The sequence below is a fragment of the Octopus sinensis genome, linkage group LG7 (assembly GCF_006345805.1).
Source record: "Octopus sinensis linkage group LG7, ASM634580v1, whole genome shotgun sequence".
NCBI lineage: Eukaryota > Metazoa > Mollusca > Cephalopoda > Octopoda > Octopodidae > Octopus > Octopus sinensis.
The window spans coordinates 37060930-37073305 of NC_043003.1; positions in this window are offsets into that span (position 1 = coordinate 37060930).

Sequence of the window (12376 nt, forward strand, 5' to 3'; positions counted from 1 at the left end):
TGTTTGACAATAACATAAGTACTGGGGCCGATTCATTCGACGAAGATAAATATTTCAAGGCGTTATCTCAGCATGGTCGCTGTCTAATGATTGAAACAAGTAAAAGATAGCAGATAAAACGATAGAAAGAGAGAGATACATACATATTCACATACATAGATACATACATACAGATCTGATTGCTAGATAGATACGTACATACATATTTATAGACATAGGTATAATAAATGCGAATGTTAATGTGTCAGTGTGTCACACTTTTTCAGCTTTACTTCTAGAGACCGTAGCCCAACATATCATACCATTTTGGAATCAGGTTGACTCCTTGAGTAAATTGATAATATTCCCGGCCGAATCCGGACCCGCAATCCTGAAATTTTCATTATTGCGATTGTTTTCGTCGATTTTTACGTGATTTTTTGCGACGAATTTTTATTCCGAAAAAACTTTTTCCTCTCCCGAAATGCAATTCGTAAAAGTTTGCCATTTATCCGGATGTAATATAATGTAAACCTCACCCATGTGCTTCGTTTGATGTTGATCAGTAGCTGATCGGCTTAAGCGGGGCAGGGTCGTTGTTTATTTATAATACATTCAGGCCTGCTGATGATTACGTAAGTATGAAATCACTGTGATACAGGTCTATATTTTAAATGTCTTACTTTGAAAAATTGCATTCGGTGGGATTAGTAAATTTTTGGTATAAATGACTAAATTGTCCCTCTTAGCGTTTGGCATGTAAGTATAATGCCTTCTGGCATGTATGTATAATGCCCTCTATATATAAATTAATATGTTCAATAAGAAATAATTATTTCGAAATTTTTTCTCTTATGAGGTTTTTACGCTATCTACCTGACAATTTCTTGTTAAGTTTTCCCTTATTAAGTAGTTGTCCTTAATTGCTATATATATATAATATATATATATATATAAATATATTAGAGACAAAACCACTATTTTGCAAAACAAACAAGGAAAGACTTAATCAATACATAAAATTTTAATAAATAGTCAAAAAAAACCGCCACTACAATTGTTCTCTTGTCTTGATCGACATCTTCAGGTGGACTTCGAACTGACTTATTGGAAGTCCACCTGAAGATTGTCGATCAAGACAAGAAACAATTGTAGTGGTGGGTTTTTTTGACTATTTATTAAAATTTTATGTATTGATTAAGTCTTTCCTTGTTTGTTTTGCAAAATAGTGGTTTTGTCTCTAATAATATTTTATAATATTTTACTATAAATTGGATTTAATCCTAAATCTGATTTTTTCCCTGTAAATTTGGATTTTCCCTAATATTTATTATATATATATATATATATATATATACAAGTAATGAGAGTCTACATGTGGTCACTCTAACGCTAGATATAGATCCACGAAGGGAGTCCACCACTAAAGAATTGTTCTCAAGAATTAGTTCAACGCGCCAAGAATGCTTACATTCTTGGTGCGTTGAACTAATTCTTGAGAACAATTCTTTAGTGGTGATTCCATTCGTGGATCTATATCTAGCGTTAGAGTGACCACATGTGGACTCTCTCTCATTACTTGTATTAATAATTTTTACTGTATCCCAGTTTTTTATACGCTAGGCCACTTGGTGTTTTAAATTGATGTTAGTAATTAATATTCAATTTTTTTCACCCTTATGTGATTTTAATTATATATATATATATATATATATATATAATATATATATATATATATATATATATATAGTCCACAGATGAAATCCATAGATTCTTCGTATACACGACACTTTGTAATGCTTAAAAGATTCAAACTTAGGCTCCGATGGGATCGATTCCACAAGGTAAAGAAAGGCTATAAGAGGGATCAAACTGAACAGGTATAGAGTCAATTATGCGGGTAAACAAATCAGACACATTAAATATATCTAAAAATTTATAGTTTGGGTATGAAATATAAAATATTATATATGTATACATGTAAAACGAGAGAAAGCGAATGATGGAAACTTTCAGATGAGGAATTTTGAGTCTGAATACATAGATACTTATATTAATCGGTCAATCTTACACAGAGTACAAACAGCAAAGAAAATTCAAGCGATGGAAAAAAGGTACCCGTTTTGTAAGCGATAGTTTCCTGTCATCTGTAAAAATAAAGGAAGCAGAATAGTTCACTGATTAGCGTGTGGATTGTATCCCTTTGCTTCAGTTGTTTAACAGTTTACAGTAGATTTTCCGTTTATCGTCATCTGATGCAACTTCGAACATCATCAGTTATGTTTCTTAGGATTATTAGGTGTTTGGTGTCTTTCAACATCAGATACACTTACCCATGTGATCTAATCGGGGTTAATCAAGCCAGCCCCAACTTGGTTCTAGTTAGTCTAACCCTTTGTAGCACTGTCCGTTCCAGGGCTCGTAACCTCTCTTGCTTCCAAAAAACAACCTGATTGCTTCCTGCCTTCTACCTCCTGGCCACCGTAATTCCAAGCATGCTGTAACCTCTGGTCTGCAACCTTCTGCACCCCACCTTGATGGGATCGCCTCTTGCTTGCCACCAATTGCTTAGGTATAACTCCACGAGCTCTGCATATATCCTTCTCTTGCTCTCGTTAGTCTCCTTGATGCGGTCCTCCTCGAGAACAGAGAGCTCTAACAGAGCCATTTATTTAGATGCTTCACTGATGTTGAATAAACTTTGAAAATGATCACAGATGACTATCTGCACAATACTACTCAGTGTAAATGATGAAAGTTAGTCTAAACTAAGATAGGTTCATTCGGATCAAAGTCGAGCAGATCGAGAATCGTATGTAAAGTCACAAATATGTTAGTATGGTTTATAACTGTAAGACTTAACTGTAGACGTGACTACATAAAAATGCATATTAAAAACAGAGTAACATGCCACTGATTTGGTTTAGTGCTTCTGCATACGAGGGACTGCCGAAAAGTTCCTGGCTTTAAGCGAGTCGTGAAAGGCCTGGTTGGAGGCTTACCCTTCCGAGTTCTTTTACAGGGCTTAGAAAAACTGAAGGACTGCTGCAATAGGTGTGTGAATCTGAGAGGGGAATATGATGAATAAATTCATGATTAACTGATTCGCCTGTATTTTCTTTTACGTAAAGCCGGGAGCTTTTCAGAGCCTTCCCGTATAGTTAATAGAGTCAGGATGTGCGTTTCCAAATTGTTCAATGGAAAGTTATTTAAGAGGTAAACCATACCAAAAAACTCCTATTCTATACTTCAATACTTTTACGAACTCTTGATGCCGTTCACTGTAATGCTTCTTCTTTATGCATAATTAACATTGTCCTGGCAGTTTGTGAATGATCTACTCATCTCTAGCATCTTACATATTTCGTACCTGATGTTATTTTAGACACCGGATGTAATTAGACAAGGCTGTGGCACTTCTCAGATACATATGTGTACATGTTACTATGTAAGTGAATACATGTGTATCTCTTAGTATGCACATGTATACATATGCATGAATATGCTTGTGTGCATATATATGTGTTCGTAAAGCATGCATATTAATGCGTTTGTATGTATATATATATATATATATATATATATATACGCGTATGTATATATATATATGTGTGTGCTGTAATGTATATATATATATGTACACATAAATTATACATATATATGTAATATAAGCATATACATATACATACATACATACATACATATATATATATATATATGTACACATAAATTATACATATATATGTAATATAAGCATATACATATACATACATACATACATATATATATATATATACTTATACATACACACATATATATGCCAAATACCTACATATATATATGTGTGTGCTGTAATGTATATATATATGAACACACATGCATATGTGATCATATATATATATGCACACACACATATATGTATATATATATATGTACACATAAATTATACATATATATGTAATATAAGCATATACATATACATACATACATATATATATATATACTTATACATACACACATATATATGCGCAAATACCTACATATATATATATGTGTGTGCTGTAATGTATATATATATGAACACACATGCATATGTGATCATATATATATATATACGCACACACACACATATATGTATATATATATATATGTGTGTGTGTGTATGTGTGTGTGAGTGTGTGTGTGAGTGTGAAATAATATTTGTTTAATGAGGTAAAATCTGAAAATATACAGAACATTTTATAAACAACAATACAAAACTAAATGAAACTATAAATTTGCTCTATAGTTTATATATTATCTCAGTGTTTTTCCTCATTTTACGTCTTTATTTTGAAAATATTTAAATTTCAGTTTATATATCAAAACTTAAGTATATGCACAGTCATTCGCAGGAAGCAACGGTTTATGTATATCTCGCATCATATTGATTTAATATAGATGGTACAACACGTCATTTCATTTTAATAACAATAAAAAAAAAGATGTAGTTTTTCATCTCTACTTTTGATATTCACACACATATACTAAGCTTTCTAAGCTAGAAGATACCATAATAGAATATTAAATGCAGAACACGCATAAAAAGAGGCAGTATGCTGTCAACCAAAAGATACAGGTAGATGTGTAAGTGTGTGTGTATCGATAAAGAAAGAGAGAGAGAGACAGAGGTGTGTGTATGCCTTACTTGCTGTAGCCATTAGACTGCGGCCATGCTGGGGCACCGCCATGAAGGGTTTTAGTTGAGCATAGTTTTGTTTTAAAGCCTGGTATTTTTCTATTGACCTCTAAGCTACAATGATGTAAACAAACTAGCACAAAACACGCGCGCGTACGCACACATGCATGCAAACACAGACACACACAAATGCGCAAACATACATATAGAGATAGTAGACAGATAGAAAGTAGACAGACAGATAAATAAGTATGTAGATAGATAGATAGATAGATAGATAGATAGATAGATAGATAGATAGATAGATAGATAGATAGATTTGATGGTGCAAAGAGGGGAAATAGAGCTGTATACTAGGAAGTACAGCATATATATATATATATATATATATATATATATATGAAATGGATGTCTTAGAAATATATTCCGAACATACAATAACAGCCATACAAAAAATCCAATCTACCTCTATCATCAGCTGCCCCACGGATATCACTATTGTTTCGACACCTGGGCAGTACCATTCAATCCGGTGATGTCAACAGCACTAAAATAGGTGTTGTTTGGGTACAAACATACCTTAGGTATCATTAGGTATCACCACATTCATTCAATCTTAACACTAGGAAGGATGGATTAAACACTAACATTATTAAACTACAACAAAAAAAAAACACATTTATCCTACGTACAAAAGCAGCATCGGTAAATAAAATCAATAAGTAAATCTATAACTAACTCCAAAATCATCTAACTAAATAGCAACCTAGCCCTTGGGGTGAGTGGACAAACGAAAGAAAGGCACTCGACCAATTTATTGGGAGTTACATGTAAGAGATCAAAACAGTTTGATTCAACTTCGTTTGTACTCTTGAGTTTCAAGCATGATGGCAGATGACTAACATCATGCTTGAAACTCAAGGGTACCAACGAATTTGAATCAAACTGTATTGATCCATATATAGAGAGATAGATAGATAGATAGATAGATAGATAGATAGATAGATAGATAGATAGATAGATAGATACATACATACATACATACATACATACATACATATACGTATATATATGTGTATATGCGTATACATGTGGATAAGTGTATATACATATGCATGCACATGCCCCACACACACATACACACACGTGTAGTGCCCTAGCATAGCCACAGACTTAGGGTTGAAACACGTAACAGAATATACATACATACATACATCACATACATACATACATACATACATACATACATATATATATATATATATATATAATATATATATATCATGGATTTTTTTGTATCCGAAATAACTTCCCTTTCATCATGAACATGTTTTTTTCAGAAATCACCTTTGCCCATTACTTTTCTCTTAACCTAGGACCCTCTCTATATTTTAGTTATTGCTCTGATAGGGGCCATTTGTTTCCAAATGCCTATTGCAGATGGACATTCTCTCCTCTCTTCCTCTCACACCTACTTCCTCCCACCCACCTCTCCTCACATACATACATACATAGATACATACATGTGTGTGTGTGTGTGTCTGTGTGTTGTGTGTGTGTGTGTGTGTGTGTGTGTGTGTGTGTGTGTGTGTGTGTGTGTGTATGTGTGTGTCTTCATAGAAATCTATATTAAACTGGCATATATTACTCTCATCAACAGAATTACTAGGATTTTTATGTGGGTATTTTGATAGTTTCGAAATGGTATTTCCGATTCTATGCACCGGTAAATTTTATTGGTCAAATACGACGTGGAAGAAGGAGTGAGTCTATTTATTTTCTTTGCTTTGATATATAAATTTTTTGCGCTCTACTCATTTTCGTTTCATTAATTTCATTCGTTTCATTAATTTTTACACCTCGAACTAATTGAATTTAGGAATGATCTTTATTTTTCATATATAAGATAATTTGCTTTCGTTAACTTAAAAATATTTTCTAAGAGTGGTGATTTGATGTAGACATTAATGTTACTGAAAAAATACATATTAGAGTATTTACTTACCTCAACAGAAGTGACTTAGCTTTAATTCTCCCCGTAGTCGATGAAATAAACGGCAACATGATACTGCAGGCCATTATAATCATTTAGCATCCCGTCCTTCAATAGTCGCACTTGAATCTGATGAGAAAATGAATTTAGACATTTTTATCCCATTAGGTACATTAGTGAAAGATATATTCAAGAAACCACAACACCTGTATTTACAGTAAAAGGATATGCATTCTATGGGATATTTTAGTATCGTCGGTTCTCCTTCGAGTTTCTCTCTTTATATATATATATATATATATTTCTCTCTCTCTCTTTTTCTTTCTCCGTCTCTCTCTTCTTCTCTCTCTCTCTCTCTTTCTCTCACATAGACACAAACACTCTCTTTCTCTCCTTCTCTCACGACCTTCCTACCGCTATCTATATATGTATATATATATATATATATATATAACTATACACATATACAGATATATGTACATACGTACACACACACACACATATTCAAGCATATGTGTGCGTATGTGTGTGTGAGTATGTATGTATTATATGTGCATACATGTATGTATGTGTATATGTGAGTGTGTCTATGTATGTACATATGCATGTATATGTGCTTGTCTTATTACCAATGTCTGTACAGAAATAAGTTCAACGCTCGATATGAGATATGTGTACTTTATCATATATAAACGCATTTTTCGTTTTCCTACGAAGAAATCTTACAGCTAAAAACACAAATCAAAAAAAAAATGTTAATGTTGCTAAAATATATTGCGAATTACAAGATAGTCTTACCGAAATTTACTGGAGTATCATCAGCTTGAACGTAACTGTAATATCGATTTAATTTGAATACAAATACCTTGTATAATATATTTAATTCGGTTTTAGGGGATATCTGCCGCAGACTTAAGACTATATGCCCGATGAAAATTACAGCACTGTGGCGCCATTATTCGTTATATGAATTAACAAATACTGTAAATATGATATTTATACTCAATGTCACGATGACTCTCACATGGGTTCATTATATATACGTTTATATATATAAATATATTTATATATATATATATATAGAGAGAGAGAGGGGGGAAGAGGAGGGGAGGGGGAGACTGAGGTATATAGATTTGCAAAGAGCGCTACCTGATAAAAAAAATCGATTTTCAACAATATCAAGAAATTGATGTATGTGTGCGTGTGTGTGTGCGTGTGTGTGTGCGTGTGTGTGTGCGTGTGCGCGCGCTTGTGGCTTTATGTATGCGTGTGCTTATGTATATGAATGTAAATATATATATATATATGTATGTATGTATATATATACACCCATATGTAAACGTATATATGATTATATACAAATATAGAAGTATACATATATATATAATATAAATGCATATATGTATATATGCTAATGTTTATGTTTATCATACACACGTCGATGCACAGACATATATATATATATAATATATATTCGTGCTTGTGTATATGTATGTGTGTGTGTGAGAGAGAGAGAGAGAGAGTGTGTGTGTGTGTGGTGTGTGTGTGTGTGTGTGTGTGTGTGTGTGTGTGTGTGTGTGAGTGGGCATGAGCGTGCAGCCATTCAGCATCCAGAGAGTACTCAATGACTACACAGAAACTTGAGGGGAATTGAATAATTTATCTGCAGATCAAAAAACAGGTCGAAATACTTGCAAGGGAGTAAACCTTGCTAAATTCATACAAGAACAAATCCTGTAGTGTTGGCAGATCGCAAAACGCAAAGAGCAGAGGGAAATTCCACGATGCATTATGTCGTCATTCTAAAACCTAAATTAGAGAATGTTAGGCATCGGCTTTGGGCATTAATGGCCGTTTAATTAATGGGTAATTATTCGTGATACTTAGTTTATGTCGCATGTTATCCCCTCCTACGCAGTAAAGTATATATAAAGAACAGAGTGCAACTAGAAAATTTGTACAAGTCTCAGAAAGTAGACTTGCAAAAAGAATTCAGGAGGATTAAAGACACTTGGTGGAGAAAATTGTCTGAGGAAGTACAGGCGGCCTATGACAGGAAAGACATTAAAAGTTTTTATACTTTATTGCAGCAAGCTTTTGGACCCCAATCTTCACCATATGTTTCCTTGAAGTCAAAAGATGGAAATGAGGAACTACACAGAAACATGTAAGTTCAGGTAGTCTTTAATGGTGAGCTATCTTGTGAATTTTCGGTGGACAACGGTGTCAAACATGGAGATATTCCTGCACCTACACTTTTGCCTATTTATTTTGCTGCATTGCTTTGGTATGCTTTCAAGGGTTGCAATAGGGGAGTCAGAACCAGATTTCAGACATCTTGTCTCAAATGAAATGGGCTGGACATGTTATTACAAAGAAAGATGAGCAGTTACCAAAGCGTCTTTTTTATGGTGATCTCAAGTCTGGTAAGCGACCACAACATAAGCCGAGGAAAAGGTGTAAAGACTGTATGAAGAAAACCCGAAGAAACTAGATCTGAACAAATGTGATAGGGAAATTGATGTTCTGGATCGGAACAAGTGGAGAGGTACTATTAGGACTGGTTGCAGTTCCTGGGAGGAAAAATCTGACCCGGTTTAACTGCAAAGCAAAATACTTGTAAGAGAATTACTCCACGCTAATGATCCTGATTTGTTGGTACACTCAGACGTGGATATGCAACATTTAATGGACAGAGTTGGCACTGCATGTGTACATTTCGGACTCACAATTAATCTTGAGAAAACCAAAGGAATGTTTACTCCTCTGACTGGACAAACATTTACTGATACACGCCTTCTTGCGAATGGAACAAGGTTAGAAGTCGTTGATACTTTTATTTACCTTGGAAGCACACCGTCAAGAGATTGTGGTCTTGATGTAGAGATATACTATCGAATAGGGAAGGGAAGTGCTGTATTTGGAAAGCTCGAAAAGTGAGTATGCGCAGATACAGGTATTTCCCTGCAGACAAAAATCAGTGTGTATAAAACGTGTGTATTGACTGCACTTCTTTATTCGAGTGAGACGTGGACAACTTACAGGCGTCATATGAAAATACTGGAGAGATTTCATCAAAAGTGCCTAAGAAGTATCTTAGGAGTCAAGTTGGAATGTTCCATACCAGAATGTTTCATGCTCATGGCATGTTGTAGCTCAGTTGAACAACATGTTATCTTGGCTCAAATGAAATGGGCTGGATATGATATTACAATGAAAGATGAGCAGTTGCCAAAGCGTCTTTTACTATGGTGAGCTCTGGTAAGTGGCCATAACATAAGCCGGTACGCGGTGGCCACAACATAAGCCGTACCAAGCCCGTACGCGATGATGTCTATCTTTATGTGTATATATATATATATATTTTCCCCTGATGAAGGAGGTATTACCTGGATGCACCCTAGTGCTTTAAACATAATACACCCCTGAAATGGCCATAGGGATAAGTAAATATGGTTCCCTTTTTAACTATAAGGCTTCTTTTACTTGAATAATTATTTAATAAGATTTCTAAACGATGAACTTTTATTTTATTTACATGATATATATTATAATTTTTATATGCTCCTATATGTATATATATTTTATATATTTTTATATACCTATATATTTTTATATATTACTTTATATTATATTTTTACTTTCTAGGTGTTGTAATGTTTTAAAAAAAAAAATGTATTTTTCTGAATCGCTAAAGTATTAACTCTAAACTGTGGAAAAAAAAAAAAATTTTTCTCGCACCTTATTATTATTATTATTATTATATGCTTGTATGCTTGTATAGATGAATTATGTTCCATCTTGCGAGATGTTTATATGTATATTCTATGATTAAATGTTCGAATTATGAAATGATATGCGGATGACCTTGCATTTGTTTGTTCAATAACTTTAGTTTGATATTTTTGTCTCTTTCAATAGAGCACTTCTATAGCAGTCCTATTAATCTTTTTGTACCTGACAAGAAACAATCACTGTATTATCGATATTGATATATATATATATATATATATATATATATATATATACACACACACACACACACCACACACACACACACACACACACACACACATATATATATATATTATATATATATATATAATATATATATATATATATATATATATATATATATATGTACACACACACACATATATATATATATTCAGAAGTTAAAAGTTATAGCCAGTTATAGAGTCACCATTAGTTTCGCATCGATTTTTTTCAAACTGGTACTAACAGTTAGAAAATGATAGAATTATTTTAGCATTTTTTACCTTGTTTTATTTTCCTTATACATATCAACTCGACCCAAAGTTATAGAAAACTATATTATCCTAAGATGCCACGCAGTGGGATTGAATCCGGATCGCGGTGTTGCGATACTATCTACTTAAACATTTAGACATACTTTACCTACAAGAAACAATATGTGTAAAGGAAACAATTCGAAATTGAATCTTCAGTCTCATCTTGCAACTCACAGGGTGTACGTCATACTCAGATATACTTTGATTTCAAATTTCTTCAGTATATCTCATTACAGCCCGATAGGTGTGTTATACATGTAAGTGGTTAGAAAAATGTATCACGGTTTTTTGGGTTTTTTTTTTTGATGTGCATTAACTATAATGTATGTGGAAGACTAGAGGTTTTGATATCATATTCGACAATGTCACTTTATCAAAAGTCATATAGACTTCATAGTTAGGAAGTTGTGATTTCAACATGATCAATCAAGTGTAAATTTAATGTGTAGATACAAGTGATATGGAAGAATACACAAGATGCTAAATAATTTCATGCATAATGCTGTTGGTTCTTAGTACGAAACTATGTTTCTAAGTCCGGCTAGCTGTCGAAAACGTATTGCATCATTTGAGAATGATATCTTTCCCAGACAGACGGCCTATTGGAGGAATGAGATATGTCTCTCATTCATACAATGATATAAATCTAGAGCTAAGAACTAGCTTCCAAAGGGTCCTTCGTGGTCTTGGAAACAAGCTTTTTTTTTTAACTTGCTACGTTAAACGCTCAGCAAGATGACTGGATACGAAAGTTTTTTTCTTTTAGGAACCTTAATCCACAGGATTATTTAGGTACGCTTTGTATTTATCGTTCAGTTTTCGTGTATGTGAGCCATGGGTATATACCCCCAATATATAAAAACGTGCATTAAGAGAAACTTGTGTAGTGAAATGAACTCCCCACCACTAAAATTAACGATGATGCAATTTAATTGAAACAGAAAGGGATTTATCAAGGCTAACCAATGAGACAAGGTTTGGCTTTACAGTGATGATAATACTGCTGCTGCCTACAGTACTAAACTTTACCATATTATGGAGTTTTTATACAGCTTGAGATGAGGACAGAGTTAGATGAGGACGGAGTTGAGATGAGGACAGATGAGGACAGAAGTTAAGTATCTTTACCGTGGATTATTTCATATTACCTTGACAAGGTACGAACTGCGTGCTTTTCAACACGTCATAAGGCTTCTTATCGACTACACCGACCACATTATTTTGTGGATATCTTTCTTTGGAGATAACGGCTATTTACCCGCCTGCGAATCAGAATAATCGTTTGAAGTAATGTATCGCAGAACCGGAGCTGTAGTTGAGTCTCCACTGGGACGATGTGACATAAACAGCCAACATCTAAAGGTTCAACATTTAAATTGATGATTATAAGTTAATGAAAGATGTGTAATCCAA